Genomic DNA, 20,404 nt, shown 5'->3' on the forward strand with positions numbered 1-20,404 from the left:
TTTGTTTAGTAGAAATGGGGCTTCGCCATGTTGGCCAGGCTTTTCTCAAACTTCTGACCTCCGGTTATCCACCCACCTCAGCCTCCCAAAGTGCTGGGATTACAGGTGTGAGCCACCATGCCCAGCTTCGTAACTTTTAGAAATAAAGTAAAATAGTAAAATCAAATCCAAGGAGGTGGGGAAATCCCATTTTCCAACTTCATTGTAAATATATTTATGGTGATTAAAACTTTCATATAACAGATACAAATGAGGCTATCAAATTAAATAGAAACAATGCAATAATCACTTAATTTTTTAAAAAATTTATCCTTAATATGTCATTGGTCAATTCATTCTTAGGTGCAATATTCTGGACATGTCAATAACAGCTATTTGGGGGTGGGGAAAGGATTCTTCTAGACACTGTTTCAATGTTGTAGAAATTACATTCAATTTTTTTCTAAATCAGAAATAGGTCCTCACGAAATATACGTATTTGCCAACTGATATGCTGACTTCAGACACATGACTTGGCACTTAATTCCCCATTTAATAAAAACTTCTTGCTTGACAATTCTGAGGCTCACATCGAGTCTCTTATAATAGATGGATATACAGAATTAAGCCGTGAGATATACTGAAACTTACTAGAACACTTATGACTGTTGCCATAAGATTGTTGGCCCATATCTATGCTAAATATATCCATAATAAAGTATAAAATTAAAATACCTGAAATGCTAAAAATTTAACGTGGTTTTCATAATTTTAGTGTCCGTGAAGAAAAATTAAATTCTAGCATTTTTAGCTCTTCCTCCATAATAGATTACCACTTAATATCAGAAAATTGTAATTATTTTTAATGTTGTTCCAATAAACACTTAAAATTGTTGAAAAATAAAGTATCTACTGCTCTTCAGATTAATTCAACTCTTGGTACTAAGGAATTACAAGAGTCTATCTAGGGTGTTGTAAAACTTATGACACATAATTCAGTAAGTTTGGGTCAGATGTATTGACTTTAATCTCTTTCTGCAGCTAAATATGTACAAATCACTACCTATCTTTGTGAGAAAACATGCTCTTTTATTCTGTAGCTTGCTCTCAATATATGATAACCTGGTTTCTTGAGTTCACCCCTTAATTAGCCATAAAACACTTAAATCTCACTTTATACTAAATCAAATTTAAATAGCAGCAAGATCCTAAGGTTTCCCATCATCTGCCATCTTTTTATCAGCTCACTACAACCCACTCTCAGCAACTTAAGAATAATCACAGGAGGGAGCCACTGCTATTTAGGGCAGAGAGTCCTCAAGTTACGGGGGTAGGATAGTGGAGCAAAGAGATTGCCAACCGTGATTTTAGAGAGTTTTTTCTGTTTCTGAAAAAGGATCCTTTCTGGGACCATCATAAAGCCTGACATTCCTTGGGCAATATTATGCAATATTTAGGAGGCAACAGAGAAATGCCACAACCAAGCAACCAAGTTCCAACAATGGCTGTGGTTTGGGTACCTCAAAAGCTTGCAAGACAGTAATGAAGATGAACCTGAGCTGTCTGTTGCCCACCCTCAATTCATGTATGACAGGGCCCAAAGTGAGAAGGCAACCAATCCTGCAAAGATCAACAGCATGGGAACCAAACAACCAGGTTTCTAATTCACGTCTGACACCAGCTAGCACCAGCTATTAATCACAACCAAATCATCTAACTTCACTGTACTGTTAGACCCCCCCATAAAAATTTTAAAAACCCTTGTCTTTAAAAAGTCTATACAGAATATTCCCTTGAAAAAGTATAAACATGATGCCAAAAATCATATTCTCAGCCTTCCAGTGTTTGTTCATTTTTCTTGACTTAGTACTTAGAAACCAGTATTATGCTTATATATTTGGTTTCATGGGGAATTTGTTTTTTCAAAACACATTTTGGTTTTGAAAAAGCTTTTCTTGTTTACAATAGTGTGAATTGGGGTAGGAATCATTCACTTATTCACTCCTCCCAGTTATTATCACCTCTGTATCAGATGTGTTTCGTTGCACAGGAGACACTGGTAGAGGCGAAAGTGGTAGTAAACTTGCTTGGTAAAAGAGTAAAAGTACTACAAAAAACTAAATATTATTCTTCTTTCCCTAGAGTTTATAAAATACAAATCCAGCAACAAAAAAAATGGGCTTACTCATGTTCTATTAACTTAGTCACCTGCTGGGAAATTCACTTTTTCTTTCTTTCATTCATTCATTCATTCATTCATTCATTCATTCATATATAGTGGCAAAGTCATGGTACCTGCTCTTATTAAGATATAACAAGGCTACGTAAGACTAGCTTGGAATCAAGATCTATTTGTTATCTTAATATTAGATATCAATACAGAACTATTGGCTAAATGAAAAGAGTACTTACCTAATAACTGTCAGAGTTGATAGGGGCTAAAATTTATAGGCCACAAATTAAAAGGGTAGCAAGAGCTATGCCCTAAAAGGGGTTGGCTCATTATGAATCAGTTCCGTTTTTTTAGTTTCTTTTTCTGGGAGATTTACCCATAACGTAAAAACAATATGTCTAATCTGTTCTTTAAAAGTATCTATCTTTGAAATTTAAGAAGTTTTTTCTGTCTCATCCATCTTAGTCTCTTTTTTAAATTCCTTAATAACTAACATATTAGGTGTCCACATTATAATCTGACATTTTACCATATTAATTTTCTATTACCTTAAGTTACAAATTTTGCTTGTTTTAACTTCAGCAAGCAAAACAAAATCCCAGGGTAAATGTAATATTTGTTTTATTAAAAAGTATCTTCGGCTGCATTTTATGATGACAAAAAAGACGGATGTAATTAAGAAAAAAAATTATAAATTCTTCTACAACAAAATAACACATAATGAAAAATGTTTAAGGACTAAACCAAGCAAATTCATGTGTTTTTTGTTTTCTTTTGAGATGGAGTCTTGTTCTGTCGCCCAGGCTGGAGTGTGGTGGTGCAATCTCAGCTCACTGCAGCCTTCACCTCCCAGGTTCAATTCTCCTGCCTCAGCCTCCTGAGTCTGGGATAACAGGCAAGCGCCACCACAACTGGCAAGTTTTTGTATTTTTAGTAAAAACAGGGTTTCACCATGTTGGCCAGGCTGGTCTCAAACTCTTGATCTCAAGTAATCCACCTGCCTCAGCCTCCCAAAGGGCTGGGAAAACAGGCGTGAGCCACTGTGCATGGCCCAGGTGTTTATTGATAAAGAACAGCATTAAATGTTAAAAGACATTTTAGAATTGATACTGACATAATCAATAAAATATAAATTTCTCTTAGTATAACACTGCACAGTAACACCTTTTGTCAAACATATGGAACATATGGAGCCTGCCATGATATTCTGACATCTCTTATAAAGTGCTAGATGAATTTCTTCAATTAACATTATTGAAATCATTAAAACCTTTGCAAAACTAGCTATGATAAAAATACTTTGCTACTTTATCATCCAATTAAAATTATCAGTGAGGCCGGGCGCGGTGGCTCATGCCTGCAATCCCAGCACTTTGGGAGGCCAAGGTGGGTGGATCACCTGAGGTCAGGAGTTCGAATCCAGCCTGGCCAATGTGGTGAAACCCTGTCTCTACTAAAAATACAAAAATTAGCCAGGCGTGGTGGCTGGCACCTGTATTCCCAGCTACTTGGGAGGCTGAGGCAGGAGAATCGCTTGAACCCACCCAGTAGGTGGAGGTTGCAGTGAGCCGAGATTGTGCCATTGCACTCCAGCCTGGGCGACAAGAGCAAAACTCTATCTCCAAAAAAAAAAAAAATAAATAAAAGTCAGTGAAATAAGTACATATCCTAAATTAATAAGGACATGTAACAAAAATTATCAAAATAGGCCAAAGTTATACAATTGAACAATTGCATACTTAAGAACAATCACCTATCACATGCTGAAAGTAGTTTCATAAGATAAAATGAAAACAATAAAGAATAAAAAGAAAACTAAAGGCAAGGAAAATTTTAAAGTTAGAAGCAAATATTCTCCTATAGTAGACTAATTTTATTTCATGGCTGAAAGTCAGCATAAATATTGGCCCCCTTCTAAAATAATTTCTTAATTTTTAAGATAAGGGAGCTTGAACCAGAGAAAGTAACTAATTAGAACCAAAGGTAGACTCAGAGAATCCAAAATCCCAAATCTTGGATTCCTAGAAATTACACTTCCCCAGAGTACCTTTTCTGTCACGTTACCATGGGGTATTTTTCCAATGAACAGAGATCTAAGTGACTGAACTCATACATTATATGATTATAAAATTTGCTAGCGATAGTGCGTATTTAAAACTTTAATGTACACCTAAAAAGACTTGAGGCCAGGAGCAGTGGCTCACACTTAGAATCCCAGCCCTTTGGGAGGTCAAGGTAGGAGTATCACCAGAGGCCAGGAATTCAAAACAAGCTTGGGCAACATAGAGAAACCCTGTCTCTACAAAAATAGGAAGTTAATAAATAAAACAAAAATAAAAGGTCTTTTTAAAAAATAATTCAACGGAATTACCTGTTATTTAGTCTTTAAAATACAGAATACCAGTCAAGTGTTGTTTTGTTTTGAGATGAAGTCTCACTCTATCGCCAGGCTGGAGTATAGCGGCACGATCTCGGCTCACTGCAACCTCTGCCTCCCAGGTTCATGCGATTCTCCTCCCTCAGCCTCCTGAGTAGCTGGGATTACAGGCACCCGCCATTATGCCCAGCTAATTTTTTGTATTTTTAGTAGAGACGGCGTTTCACTATGTTGGCCAAGCTGGTCTGGAACTCCTGACCTTGTGATTCGCCCGCCTCGGCCTCCAAAGTGCTGGAATTTCAGGTGAGCCACCACGCCTGGCCCGTTTTTTATGGGGGAAAAAAACAAAAACAGTGAAACATTCCAAGAGAACGTTAGTTTCTGGAAGTAAGGATTTCTAGTAATTTTTAACGTTCTTTCCAATTTTCTATGATGTCTGAATTTGCTTAGGATTTAATAAAGTCCTTAAAAATACTTTTATTTTAAAAAGCCTCATAAAAAATTAAAGTCTAAAAGACATAAAATGATTATTAATTAAATAACATTAAAAATTTTATTTCAGGGCCAAGCACGGTGACACATGCCTGTAATCCCAGCACTTTGGGAGGCCAAGGTGGGTGGATCGCTTGAGCTCAGGATTTTGAACCTAGCCTGGGAAACATGGCAAGACCCTGTCTCTACAAAAAAATACAAAAATTAGCCGAGCGTGGTGGTGCACACATGTAGTCCCAGCTATTCAGGAGGCTGAGGTGGTAGGACTGCTTGAGCCCAGAAGGTGCAGGTTGTAGTGAGCAGAAATCATGCCACTGCACACCAGCCTGGGCCACAGAGCAAGACTCTGTCTCAAAAAAAAAAAAAAAAAAAAAAGTTTTATTCTATGGTCATTTTACTTATATGAGAATTTCTAATATAGAAGAACAAAACAAACTACAATATTCAAATATTCAACACTCAAAAAATACTACACAATGAGAGAAAATAGCACTGAATTGACACAATGATTTAAACAACACTATTTCTTTTCAAACAAATAAATACATGTATACAAAATCATGTCAGAACTGAAGTGGCAAATGTTTTAAAATAATCTGATGCTCAAATTATTAAAATGTAAAACTCAGTGACAAAATTTTCCTTTACCATCTTAAACTGTCCATTATTTTCAATCTTTAATAGTAGCATCTTCTTAATCTTTCTAGTTATCAAATAATTTGAATGTTCAAACATAATTACTTAAATAAATTCTAAACAATTAATTTCATAGAGGTATATATCAAAATTACATTTACTCAGTCAACACTATCCAGTATGTAGAAAAAATGAATAATAATAGCTGCCATACGACTATAAAATGGCATGTTAACATGCCGTAACACAAAAACTCCATAGTAGACTGAAAAGAAACCACAGCCAAAAGGAAATAAGCACTCTAAATTACAAATGGCACACTTTATATTACATCCGGGAAAAAATGGTAAATATTTCTACATTTCGGTGTCTTTTATGTTTACATTTTGCAAATGATTTTTTTTCAGGACCTTTATACTTGCTATCATTTTTACAGTGTGCTAAATTTTCACAGTCCCTGATGGAAGTACTCAACCCCAATTCTGATACTTTAAGAAATAACACCAAGTCAAATATTGACCCTGTGCAGTCTGTGGAAGCTGAACATCTAAAGAGGTTAGGATGTGTCATGTTTAGGAAGACAGCAAAAATAGGAAAGAAATACACTCTCTTAAGTCTTAGTTCTAAACATTTTTATACCACCTTTGTTCTTGCCCTAAGAGGAATTTTACAGGAACAGTAAAATGATATTCATTGTCCTCAGTCTCAGTTCTTCACACCACCAACTACCAAAAAACTTGCATTTAGTAAAAACTGCAAAAACATAGTATTTGCTGAATGAAATAACAAATGACTTCATGAATAAACCAAATCAAGGAATAGTAGTACTATGGGCTCAGTTATTAATTATGTGTCCTATGTGTTATTGGATCTGGCTTTCCTTATTTTGACATACCTTTTATAGAATTTCAAATTTTATGTATGTAGCCTTAATCTAAACCAACACTGCTATTATCCCCAAAAGAATAATACTGAGTTTCAGTGGCCAGAACTAACTGCTTATATCTCAGAGTGTTAGAGATTATATAATATTTAACTCTTATCCTCTATGATTTCTAGTCTTATCTCCACTGGTCCAAATGTAGTCATTTTTAACTTTTCCTATTTCCCTAATCGCAACTAACAATAAATTTTAATTTCACGTTTGAAATAAAATACATTCCCATATATTTTCAAGGGCCATTCTAAAAATATCAATATAACAATAAAGATTTGGTTGATAGCAGTAAGTATAAATAAGATTAATTGCTGTATAAATAAGATAAAATTCCAAGATGATTATATTAGTGGTTTACACAAGGAAATGATATTCTCTCCAAAAATGCCAAAAAATGGATTTTTAAAAATTTCTTCATGTATCTAATTTTTTTTTTTTTCTTTTTGAGAGGGAGTCTCGCTGTGTCCCCCAGGCTGGAGTGCAGTGGCGCCATCTCAGCTCACTGCAAGCTCCGCCTCCTGGGTTCACTCCATTCTCCTGCCTCAGCTTCCCAAGTAGCTGAGACTACAGGCGCCCGCCAACACGCCTGGCTAATTTTTTGTATTTTTAGTAGAAACGGGGTTTCACCGTGTTAGCCAAGGTGGTCTCAATCTCCTCGTGATCCGCCCGTCTCGGCCTCCCAAAGTGCTGGGATTACAGGCGTGAGCCACCGCGCCCGGCCTTAATATTGTCTTATATCAAGAACCGAGAAATTTAAAATAAGAAGTGTTATATTCAAATCACAATACAATCTTTCAATTGCATATTTATAGATCAGGAACAAAATCCTTTCTATACAGAAGCTGTCAATGGATGCTGATTTGAGAGAAGAAGCTAATATGTGAAAGTTGCCACCAAAAAGAACCATCTGTGGGCTGATAAAGACTTTTCTACTGAGGTAACTATGCAATGCCAAAATATCTAGTCAATGCAATTATAACAGAGTTAAGTAAGATGTCTGGCAACAGGCCAGGCGCGGTGGCTCACGCTTGTCATCCCAGCACTTTGGGAGGCCAAGGCGGGCGGATCACGAAGTCAGGAGATCGAGACCACGGTGAAACCCCGTCTCTACTAAAAATACAAAAAATTAGCCGGGCGTGGTGGCGGGCACCTGTAGTCCCAGCTACTCGGAGAGGCTGAGCAAGGAGAATGGCGTGAACCTGGGAGGGGGAGCTTGCAGTGAGCCGAGACTGCGCCACTGCACTCCAGCCTGGGTGACAGAGCGAGACTCTGTCTCAAAAAAAAAAAAAAAAAGATGTCTGGCATCAAAGACAAAAGCATATGTTGAATGGAACATCTTCCACTTTCTCAGTTGGCTGTCTGCAGTAGACCTAGCTCAAGTGTGAACAGTGCTTATACATTTATAAACCTTTAAAGTCATTTCCTTTTTACATATATATGCGTTGCTAAAATTATGCATGATTAAACCACAAATACCACAGTATATATATCTAGAAATATCCCAAATCTAAAAATAAAAATGGATTTCCATTATTATGCAAATTGAAAGCATCATGAATTCTGTGTCAGGCATACCTGGGAATGAATCAATCTCATCACTTCATTATTCATTTAACCCTGCCTAAGTCACCTAACTGTGCATAAGTTTCCTTGGCTAAAATGTAACAAAACAACATAAACCTCACAGAGCTGTTGGAAACATTATCCAGGACAATGAATAAAAAGCACCTACTACATTGATTAATATCCAGTTAAGGACTGACAAGGGCAGTCATTGTTTTTAGATTTAAATTAAAAGTACAAAATGAGAGAGACATTAAAATCTAGTTATTTCTATGTATCTATAACAAAATTTTCCCAAACTTTACTCATGTTTATTATTTAATGATTAAACATGTTTATTATTTAATGATCAAAGCAAGCCTCACATTAAATGCTTGTTATAAATCATGGAATATTAAGGCCCTAATTTTTTTTAAATTCTGTAATTAAGTATGCCCTACAAATAAGCGTGGCTAAGTTTTGGCATATTACTAATATTAATTATATTGCTAATGGCAGTAACTTCATTAAACTAAGCTCACAAATTAGCCATCAAATCCATTTATCTTGTATTTCTTATCTTGGTGAATTCTTGATCCACCTTGACTCCTGACATTCATCACTCACCAGACCTAGATATATTTAATAAATCACCATTTCTGCTGGTGCTCAGTTTATTCTAACTCAAATGATCTGCTGATAGGCACTGCTAAAGGGGCAAAGCCACCCTATCAGCAATCAAAAACAGCTGATCGAAAAAGACATGGTTCTTTGACTCAAGGGCAATCAGTCCATGATCCTGAGACCAATGTAGGCTGTGGCTTCATACAAAAAGAAGAAGCCCATACGTTTCTCTTGTTCTCAAGAATTTGAACTGGGAAACATGAAGCAATTCCAGAACTAAAGAAAGAGCAGCAGCTGACAGGGTGGCGCAAGACTGGGTGAAGTACACCAGATATCCTAAAACAAAACTGCAAGGGGGAAAAAATAAAAAGACTGAGTTGAGGGAAAGAACAGCTAGTTGCTATTAGGCAGAAGCAGGTAGATACAAAGGGAATCCATGAGCCAAACAACTAAGCAAGTAACCAGAGTCCCAAAAGCACCTGCTGCTTCAGATTATGGATCTGTGCTATATATGACCAGTTTCCACACCACCTTCCAAACTCCACAAGGACCAGCTGGGCAATATGACCTCCCCTGCATGCCTGCAAGAAAGTCCAGTTTACTTTATTCCCAAACATCAGCTTTTGTCCCTTACCACGAACAAACTATATAAATCACGCTTTCCCTCATCAGTGATCTGCCAAATTGCCTCACTTCTACTGTGAATATGACTTCTGAAATTTCATCAATTCATTCCTTTTATCTACTCTCATTCAATTTTTTTTCTAGCCTCTCATTCTTTCTTGCTTGGATTACTCCAACAATCTTATTTTTTAAGAAAAAGGGCACAAATGGGCAGACCACAGGATGAATTCAGCTCACAGGTATATTTCATTTGCCCCCTCAGTGTCTGTTTGAATTAGTTGCCAACATTTCAAAATATGGGGATGTAACATTCAAATCCAATGTCTGACTTTTCTTGGGGAAAAAAATCAGCTCAACTGACAACATATTCGTATTGAAAACGTATCATAACTTCCTGCTTGCAAGGAAAAAATACAAAAAAAGTAAAAAAAAAGAAAAAGAAGAGGAAGAAAAAGTATCAAAATACTGATAAAATAATCACCTGAAGCTGAATAGCACCTGCCTACTTGATTTAGTTTTAGTTTTTTTTTTTTTTTTTTTTTTTGGCTTGAGACAGGGCCTTGCTCTGTGGCCCAGGCTGAAGTGCAATGGCACTATCATGGTTCATTGCAGCCTTGAACTACTAGGCTCAAGTGATCCTCCCACCTTAGCCTCCTAAGTAGCTGGGACCATGGGTGCATGTCACTATGCCTGGCTAATTTTTTAAATTTTCTGTAGACACAAGGTCTTATCTATGTTACCCACGCTGATCTTTAACTCCTGGCCTCAAGTGATCCTCCCACCTCAGTCTCCCGAAGTGCTGGGATTACAGGCATAAGCCACTGAACCTGGCTTCTGCCTACTTTAGACAAGCATGCACTTTCCAGTTTTGTATCATTTCTTTATATCCTGTCTACTTCACTTGTTTATGTTAATTCCCTGGTCCCACAGGAACTTGTTTAATATTCTCACCACTTTCAATAGTCAACCCCATCCAACCTAAAGAAATACTTCTAGAATAAAAATCTATAAATCACCTTTGAAATTTTTCAATGATTATCTCTCACCTACATGATCAAATTCTAACTCTTCCACGAGTCATCTGGCTCCAACTTCATCCAGAGTTATCTTTTGTCGCCCCTCACCTTCCGCACACATTGACCTATTTGCAATTCACCCCATTTCTTAGTGGCAATATTTTTGCACACTCTCCTGGAGCTCAGAAGAACTTTTCTCAGCCGGTCACCTCTTGCTCATTCAGATATCTCTGCTGTTTGAGTTTCAGCTGAGTATGCCACCTATGCAGCTCTCTCTGGATTCCCCTTTAGGTTTCATAAGGTACCACCATTACTGTTAAGTTCCTTAAAGATAATACCCATACCTAGCACACTGCACAGTCTGAGCACATGGCAAATGTTCAACAATCACTGATGAATAAATGTTTAAACATTTCATTTCTAAGCATCAACAGTTCTAAAATAGAGGCATTTTCTCAATTTTATAATAAGTAAGAAAACCCAAGTTAAATAACTTGTACAGGTTCACATAGTTGGTAAGAGTCAGAATTTGAACCACTGGACGTTACACCAAAACTTGCTGCCTTTGAATGTATTATACTTTCTGTCTTTCCCATGAGATACTCGTACAAATGTAATTTCACTACAGGGTATGTCGGTGAAAGAAAAGAGAGACCAAATCAATACAAATGACTACGCTGCCTAATCCTAAATCAAAGCTGACAGGATAAATCCAGTAGTTCAGCAGTATCACTGTAATGTGAGTGGCTGTAGAAATGCCATGACAACTTTCAGAGTCCAAGGAAAACTATAAAACATTTTCATAAAATCTCCATTTTGAGCACTTAGCATTTATCTTGCCATAATGCAAAGATGATTAGAAAACTGGAACAGAAAATGCAACCTACATTGGGAAATGTATTAAGAAAATTCACTGCCCATAGAATAGGCAAAAGGCAGGCCATAAACTCTTTTAAAAATATATTTATCACAAAAAAAACATGATTAACAGAACTAATTAAAGGATAATTCTGTGATCCAACTTATTAAATTTCAGAAAAGTAACAGTTATAAATGCTTCAATTTGCGCATACTGCTCAAATACCGCTTCAATTTGCGCATACTGCTCAAATACCGCTTCAATTTGCGCATACTGCTCAAATACCGCTTCAATTTGCGCATACTGCTCAAATACCGCTTCAATTTGCGCATACTGCTCAAATACCGCTTCAATTTGCGCATACTGCTCAAATACCGCTTCAATTTGCGCATACTGCTCAAATACCGCTTCAATTTGCGCATACTGCTCAAATACCGCTTCAATTTGCGCATACTGCTCAAATACCGCTTCAATTTGCGCATACTGCTCAAATACCGCTTTAATTTGAGCAGTACTTAGTAACATCTTGTGATATAAATTTATAAAGCATAAAATTCTCAATTTTGTTCTCAAACATCATAGTATTACATTATGAAAGAATTTCTTAGAAAAAAATGACAGAAAAATAAAAACCTTAACCTTATATCATGTGATAGTAAATCTTTCCAGTAAGACCACAAAGCTTGAAGAAACAAACATCTTTAATATTTCTTTATTAATACTTTATTTGCTTTCATTTCTTAGTCTTTGAAAATTTCACTGCTTATTCAAGTAGGTTGCAAATCATAAAGTTTTTAAAGAGATTCAAAGATAAAACCTAATAAAATGTTCCAGTTTTCTTAAAAACACCAACCTCCACTTTTTTGCCCTCACCAGGATCTCTGGGCCAACAAACTACTGACAAGTAGCATTCTCAGGACATTAGGGGGTAAAACCCTTGAAAGCAATCATCTTTCTCACACAGATGGATATAGGTGTTTTCAGTGTTCTGTATGGCATCCTCTTGCCACATAAGCACCTGCAGTCTTACACACTGTCTTGCTAGGTATTCCTAAAAACACCTGGGCAAGCTGTTTACTAAAAAAATTACACATTGGAAGAGATGAAGGATAATTAGCAAATAAAACTATTCCTGGCACTCTCTCGATTAGTGGAGAACCAAGTTCCAAGCCAGCACCTGGTGAAGGGAACTGCTAGATGTGATAATTCCAATTTACACATTCAGCACAACATTCTGTCTGCCTGTCAATTTGAAACAGTTTCCTATTCAGTGATAACAGATACCCCAAAAGAATGCAGTGTCAAAATGCTGACATGTATTTTTTATGCACCAACTAGACCCTCTCCTCTGGACCAGCTGCATCTGCCTCTTCGCTCTTGGAATGAACTGACAGTTCAGTTTGTTTTTCCACTATACCAAAAAAATGTTGATTTTTACAGGTTAAATTTAAAGTATCAGATCTTCATACAGATCAAATACCAATAAGATTTTTCTTAAGCACAGTTAAAAAATAATTTAATAGAGCTAAAAAGTTCATTATGTTGGTGTATCTTTATTTACATAGTACAGTACTTCTCAGCTGTCAAAACCATGAAAGTATGTATTTCTAATAAACACAGAATTTACTAATTTTTTTTCTAAGTTGACAGAGAGGAAGAGAACAGAAATAAGCTAGCGAGACACACAGCTAGAGACAGCATGGCACATCAGATATACATTTGCAAATGCTAAATAAAAAGGAAAATAAATTTTTACTCAAATCCATGGAGGTTCATTTCCTCCAAGTGTTTTCACATTTTCATTTCATAATTATCATACTTTGAAGAAGTATTATAAAAGGACAATTAAGTCAATGTTGTATCAGGGGAGAATTTTCTTACTCTCTTCATTATTAAATGACAAACATAGCAACTATGCTTACAGAATACAGCTTTTTAAAAAAAATTTTCCCATATACATATCAGATTAGATTCATAAATATCTCTTCCCAAAAGAAGCTATATCTTTCCATCTTTCTCTTACCGGGGGGTTACCTGGAAGGTTTTTCATTTGTTCTAAGGATGCAGCAACACTCCTATTTGACTTATCAAACAGCAATACATTCTTTTCAGTTACTTTCACTGGTGCCAAACTTTCATTTTTAAAGTGGACTGACTTTCTAAAACAAATGTAAACCATTCAGGAATAAAGTTTGACAAAATAATGCTTTCATTTGAGAGATATCACTATTGTTTTAAAACGAGGTGGTAATGAACTATTAGATGATAGGATTAGAAACTAGCACTTCTGAAACCTCAAATCCATGCTGAATATGTCAATGAAAAATTCTTAAGTTTACTGAGCAAGCATTTTAGCTACCAAGTACTTGAGGCTAGAATAGTTCATCATTGTACAGAATATAATAATGTTTTAATTCGCCATTCTAAGTCAGATGCTTTCCTCTTCAAAATTAATATACAAACAAATCCTATAGTTGTACTGTGTATTTACCTCAATTTCTACTAAATATAGAATTTGCTCTTTCTTTTTCTAAATTAGACACAGAGACAGAATGGTAAATCAGAAATTCATTTGCAAACATACATAGAAAATAAGAAATTCTGACAGCCAGAATACATACACATACACATACACACACACACAAATTTAAGTGGCATTTTATGAAAATTTCCCCAAAAAAGCTATGAATTTTTATATATTACAAGCTATAAACATTTTAATATTAACAGTAAAGTAATTAAGAAAAAGAGCCAAAAGTCATTAAGAACCAAAAAAGTAATATATTTTCAGGTGTGATGTATAAATCTATATAAAGTATCACTATAATAAAATACATCATTACCCATTATGAAGATAAAATGTCCTCCTTATATTTAAGCTAAAATCAGAGGATTTTCTAGTTACTAAAGAATTCACAAGACAAGATCACAAGAATTTTCGAAATGACTAGAGATATTCGTTACTCATCATTTTTAACTGATGCCTTCATAATTACTTATATTCTAAAACATATTCTCAAACCATAAAAAGCAAATGGCAATATTAGCTGGGTTCATCAATGGATTTTAAGAAGGAAGTTCCATATTTAGGGAAGAGAAGCCAACGTTAGCTGACTTCAGTGTAGGTTATTACCATCCAAATAATTTAAACAACTATCAAAATCTCATAATAAGAATTGAGGCTGCAGTAAATAACTAGGGTTTGCTATAATTAAGTATTAAAATATGCTTGTAGTATACTTAGCTGTGAATCCTAAGGACTGAATTCCTGTAAGATACACACTACGCAGGCATGGACACTCCTTTGTTTTCGATATTCATAAACTAACCATATTGTTTTTGGGTGATCATTAGTGAAATCCCTGCCCCATAAATTAAGTATATATTTAAAATGTAGCTTTGGTACTAAGTCTCTTTGAATGTGCTTCTCAATCATTTAAAATAGTTTTGAATGCCTAAGCACTATGAAAAATACAGAAATAAATAAAACATTGTGCTTAACTTCAATGAATTAGCTAAAACATATAAAGGAGGTGTAACAGATAACAACAGCAACAACAAAGCCTTACAGGAAAGAAGTACCTATAAAATTGCTCTCAACAATAAAAATGTATTTTCTTAGTCACATTAGTCACATTTCCAGTGTTCAATAACTACTTGTGGCTTACTGTATTGGACTGTGCTGCTATATAAATTCAGAGGATTCCTGTTTAGATTAGAAAAAGCCTCTTAAAGGTTACTAGTTTTCAAAAAGTATACTAAAGAACAAAAAGGAACTGAATAGATCAAAGAATGAATTTATTGGCATTGTTTTCAAGAAGCAGTTATATAGCTTGGTTTGTGCTATGGGAGGAAAACTTCACTTTGAAGTCAAAAAGGTGAGGTCTGTGAACTTTACACCATGCCTTTTAGATTTTGTTTCACTTAGTGAAAAACAGGTCGTAGAATTGACTAGCTTAAAGGAAATAATGAAAATATCAAGTGTGAAAAGACAATGACTCACATGTTGTAGATATTCAAAAACTGAAAGAAGGGGTAAAAGAGGAGGAGGGGGAGAAAGAAGACAACGACGAGAACTTAAAGCAGTGCTAAGACAAGATATAGAACAGAGTTGCTGCCTCTTCACTTCACTCACTACAACACACTGATATTAGACAGCTGTAAGACTCCAATGAAATGTTATGGTTAAGCCTCAAAATGATCTATGGATGCTGGCTAATGCTTTTTTTTAATATTGTGCTCCAGCACCAGTAATTAAGTTTAAAGTAGCTTTCATTCTGGTAAAGGTGTTTAAAATTAATGTGGCTGTTTGTAGTGGGGAGGAGTATTTCGGCAGGACAAGTCAGACACTCAGTCTGTCCACTGACTATATAGCACAATGTCAACCACATTGTGTCCTTGTACTTCTTGGTATAAAGCATTTCAAATCCATAAATGAGCCTCTGATCTGTGTTCAACTGAAATGTATTCCAAAATACAGAATTAAATAGGTACTAGTCATTCACGTTATTTATATGTATTTCTCTTCTAAATCTATGTATTTAAAGCTGTCAAACTGTGTATCGAAGATTATAAAGCAAATAAACATTACTTAGGAAGGTGTCCATCCACTGTGACAAATTTGTCCTCACCTTTAAAGTCTTACTCCTTTACCAAAACATGCAATCTTAAGGCATTTTTATATACTTATCAGTATTACAAGAAAGTCAATTGTCCTAAAAGACCAAAATACTATTTAAAATCAAACTTAGATTAATCTTTTTTGGACAAAATTACTAGAAACATTTGTTTGGACCTTGTCAGAAGGGTTTCAATTTTACATCATTATGTTTTAACTTGTCTAATCAGTTGAACAAAAGTACTTTATGTAAAATGATTCTTTTAGTTGCCTTAGCTACAAATCCCTGCAGGATACTATAATTGAAATCTACTCACGTAAGTTAGGAATAATTAGGGCCCCAAATTAAGCCAAACACAAAGTTAATTCAAATAGTCAGTTGCTGTCATTTAAATGGTTACAGGGTTTTATTGTTGCTTAACATTTCTGAATGCTTTTAAATATACTTTGTTCTTCTAGGCTGTATTTAGTATTTCAGTGCAAACAGAAATGGGATTACGAAGCAAAGATTCACCAGCCTTTCAAATGGACTCACACCTATATCCAGTCTTTTGTCACTGAAGGTTTTCCACTCAATCAGTGCTATCGGTCAATTAACAACACTGTTGAAAGAATGGAGTGACAGCTCTCAAAGGTAAGCTTTCTGGTAAATAAAGCAAGATCACACAATCTACAGTGAGTCCCATTAATGCAACAAAAGTAAGAGCTTTTGAAAGCTAACAGGGATGGTTTCTATTTGCTTAACTCTAAAACAAAGCAAAGGATTAAACCAGCTTCCTGTTGTAAGCAAACAAAAGGGAAAAGATAATGTCCAAAACACATACCTGAAGGAGGGGCCCAGGAGGAGCCTGCCTTTTAACTGTTTTAATGATGACTGATAATCTGTGTGGACTGATAACTAAACATAGTTAAGAGTCACAATTCTTGTTATAATTGTTACAGGTTTTCAGTGTTCTAACAGTTAATATAGTTCTCAGCAATAGCTGGTAACTTCAAAGATAAATTGTGCTTTTTAAAAAATATATGCTTATGGCTGTAAACTTTGGAAGATTATTTGAAAGTTGAAGTGTTAGCATGATTGGTCCTCCTGTATATACATAATTTTCACTAAAAAAAAAAGTAAATCTTAACATAGTTATTCATCTAAAATGGTAATAAACATTAAGAAAACTGCGACATAATTAGCTCTTTTGATAATTACCATTAAGTAATGCAATGTTAAGCAATATAAAGTATACTTTAAATATTCTTGAGTAACAGCCTGCTGAGATAGGAAAATATACTAATGATCTGAAGCTAAATATAAAGTTCTACAGCAAGAAACCTGGACTGGCAGTTAAGTAGAGCTTGACAAAGGAACAATCTGCAGGCCTTGGTTTCTTCATCTGTAAAATGAAAAATTCTACACTGCTAATACCCAAGCTGTAATTCAAAGTCCAAAATTCTTTAATTCCACCAAAAAAAAAAATCAAAATAAAAACACTTCGACCTCTCAGGTACCTATATAGAACTCTCTATATTTAAAATTTGCTACTAACTTACTTTTGAGAGGTTTAAGAGCCTGAAGAGTCTAATAAACTTCATTAAGAAATAAATTTACTTTATAATTGATATTATTGTAAAATTAAAACAAATCATATCAGTACCCTATATCTTTGCCTCTGAAAGAAAAGGGAAAAGGCGATTGTGTCCACTAAGAAGAAAATCTTTGATTATATACAATACTAAAAGGTGGAAAAATCACTAGATAACCTTAGGCAGATAAAATATATTTAGCCATTTTTAACGACCAGTTAACAATCAAGTACTTCCATCTTATACTCTTATGGTGCTAATAAATCAAGGAATTAATACTCAGGCAAAAACAACAATTATTAGTTGATTAAATAAGTTGACTTTGAAAAATGAGTATAATAAAAATAAACTTTTTCTAAATAAGACAAACATACACTTTGCATTACATGACTTTATAGTGTTACTTTAAATAATAAAACATTTGTATTAAAATGCTGTTAAAAACACTGTTTCTGTGTATGATAGAATGGAAGTAGGACAGATCAATAGGGAATAGAGGGAAATATTAGGGAGAAAGGGTCAGGCTGCATTGTTACTCAGGGATTTTTCAAAGCAACTCACCAGATAAAAGGTCAATAGAAAGCATATAAAATAGGATTAGAAGTGCAACAAAATATAAAAATGTTCAGTAAAGTTTCAAGGTAGCTTAGTTCCTTTTTTAATAAAACGAGTTATACAACTGAAAGTGATGTTATTTCTATATTTCAACTATGGTTGTTTGGGTTTAAAACAAACCTCGATTTTTAAGAGCGGAAGTCACTGTCATGTAAAATCTCATTTTCTAGACTAAACATTTTAATAACCAAAACTCCCTAATAAAGACATTTTCTTACAGACCAGCAACCTCAGCATCACCTGGGCGCTTATTAGAAATGCAGACTCAGAAGGACCACCCAGATTACTGAAGCAAGAATCTACATTTCAACAAGATCCCTGAGTGATTGATATGCACATTAACTTTTGAGGGGCACTATTCTAGATAAATAAGATGTTTAAAGCCCAGCATGACCTCCTCCATCATCTTTCTTCTGTGGCTGTACACATCTCTTCCTGAATCTTTCCTCTCTCTGGGTCCTAATACACATTCTTTACTTCCCTGAATGAGCCTTCCTACCAGTGCAATGGGTTCCATTTCCCTTCCTTCCAACTGGAGAAATGTTCAGGTATTCAACATATCTACCAAAAGCAACCAAACAAGAAAACTGTAAAAAAAAAAAAAAAAAAAAAAAGAAAAACACTTTCCTTAAACAAGGAAATAAACTTAACCTACAGCACCTGTCTCCTTCATTTTACTTACCAAGTTTTTAAAAAGCCTGTCAACATTGCCTCATCACAGCATTCTACCATATAAAAGTGGCCTCTTAAAATCCAACAGGTTTTCTATTGTAATATGTAACTAAAATAAGGAAGTCTCTGACTTGTATTAACCTACTATATTGCCTCTAACCAAAGCCTGAACTTCATATAGGCATATCTACCACCTGGCTTAGATTTTAGTACTACAAAGAGAAAAAGAAGAATCAGTAAGGTAAAAGAGAACTAATTAATGATTAACACACACAAACACACAACAATTAGATACAAAGAGATGGGTACAGGAATAGTAACACGCACCCTGTAAATATGCAACAAAATAAGAATTTTGCTTGGATCCTTTTTTTTTAGATTAAATCCCTGTGCAAAACTTAACCAGGCTTCATATGAATCCCTTCTTTTTTTTCCAGGAAATTCTTTATGTTTCTTGAAACTCCAAAATTCCTAAAATGCAGAACTTCATCTTCATGGTGGGATATTTTAATCTATCTCTACAGTCATGCTTTTGCTTCTCTCGGCTGTTTAACAACAACATAAAAACTCTTAAAAATAAACTTTACTAAATACATGGGATACAGAAATCATTTAAGTAGAGAAGAACACTGATATGTCACTGGATTCAGAACAGTAACATTTTCATTCACAATTCAATCTGTGTAGATATAAACAGTGTTTATTTCTATTCTTTTTCTTTTTTGTTTTTTCAACTATCATCCATCATCCATTTTTAATTCAACTTCAACTACCGTGTTGGTTAAAATTTAATTCTTACCAGTTGGTTTAATGTTAGTTCACTTGATTTTAAATTAAATGATCAAAGACCTTAGATTTCACCTTATAAAAATGTTAATTCCTGATGGATTCAAAATTTAAATAAAAATATTTAAGAGCTACAGGGAAATGTAAGTGAATAAACATTTAACTGAGATCAAGATATACATTTTTAAGCATAAAATAATGGAAGAGCTCACAAAAGAAAATAGCTACATAACAGAAAGGAAAGAAGGAGTGCAATAATGCAAATGTAACAGTATCTCAACAATTGTTAAACCTGTGATTAGTGTTATACTACAAATTTCTCTCTTCTATTTGAAGTTTTCATTAAAAATTTTAAACAGTGTAAATTAAACTAAAAGGCAAACAAATAGGTTTTTATAATAAAAATGAAAAAAGGGGATTATCAATAAATTGTAAAAAAAAAATCAGAAAAGTATTAGCAATACAAACAGAAAAGTTGGCAAAAGCAGTGAACAAAAAGTTCATATCAAAATGACAACTGACCAATAAATAAATCTACAAAAAATGTTTTTGTCCTCAGAGGTATCCCCCAAATTACAAATTTAATTTATAATCAGATACCCTTTTTTACAAATCAAAGTGTTAATTCTTTTTAAAATTTAAAAGCATTGCTGGTAAAATGCATGGATTTATATACTGGTCATCAATGTGTGCGCATAGGTTTAACCCTTCAAAAAAGCCAATTTGAAAGATGTCTATATCTCCAGTACAATTATCAGAATTATAGAATTCTAGCCTCAGGAAATAACCAATTGTGAAGGAAAAATAATTATATAGATATGTATTTTACTTGAAAGAAATTAAGTACAAATGGCTGGCAAGTAGAAAAGGAGGATTAAA

At 34.6% G+C, this 20,404-nt stretch overlaps 1 protein-coding gene across 3 annotated transcripts in view; it reads right to left on the bottom strand.

Annotated features, from left to right (window-relative positions):
• Positions 1-20,404, bottom strand: part of ADGRL2 (adhesion G protein-coupled receptor L2) — a 696,353-nt gene that overhangs the window by 129,426 nt on the left and 546,523 nt on the right. The window lies entirely within an intron of this gene.

This window comes from Hylobates moloch, unplaced genomic scaffold (genome assembly GCF_009828535.3).
Source record: "Hylobates moloch isolate HMO894 unplaced genomic scaffold, HMol_V3 SCAFFOLD_5, whole genome shotgun sequence".
Taxonomy (NCBI): domain Eukaryota; kingdom Metazoa; phylum Chordata; class Mammalia; order Primates; family Hylobatidae; genus Hylobates; species Hylobates moloch.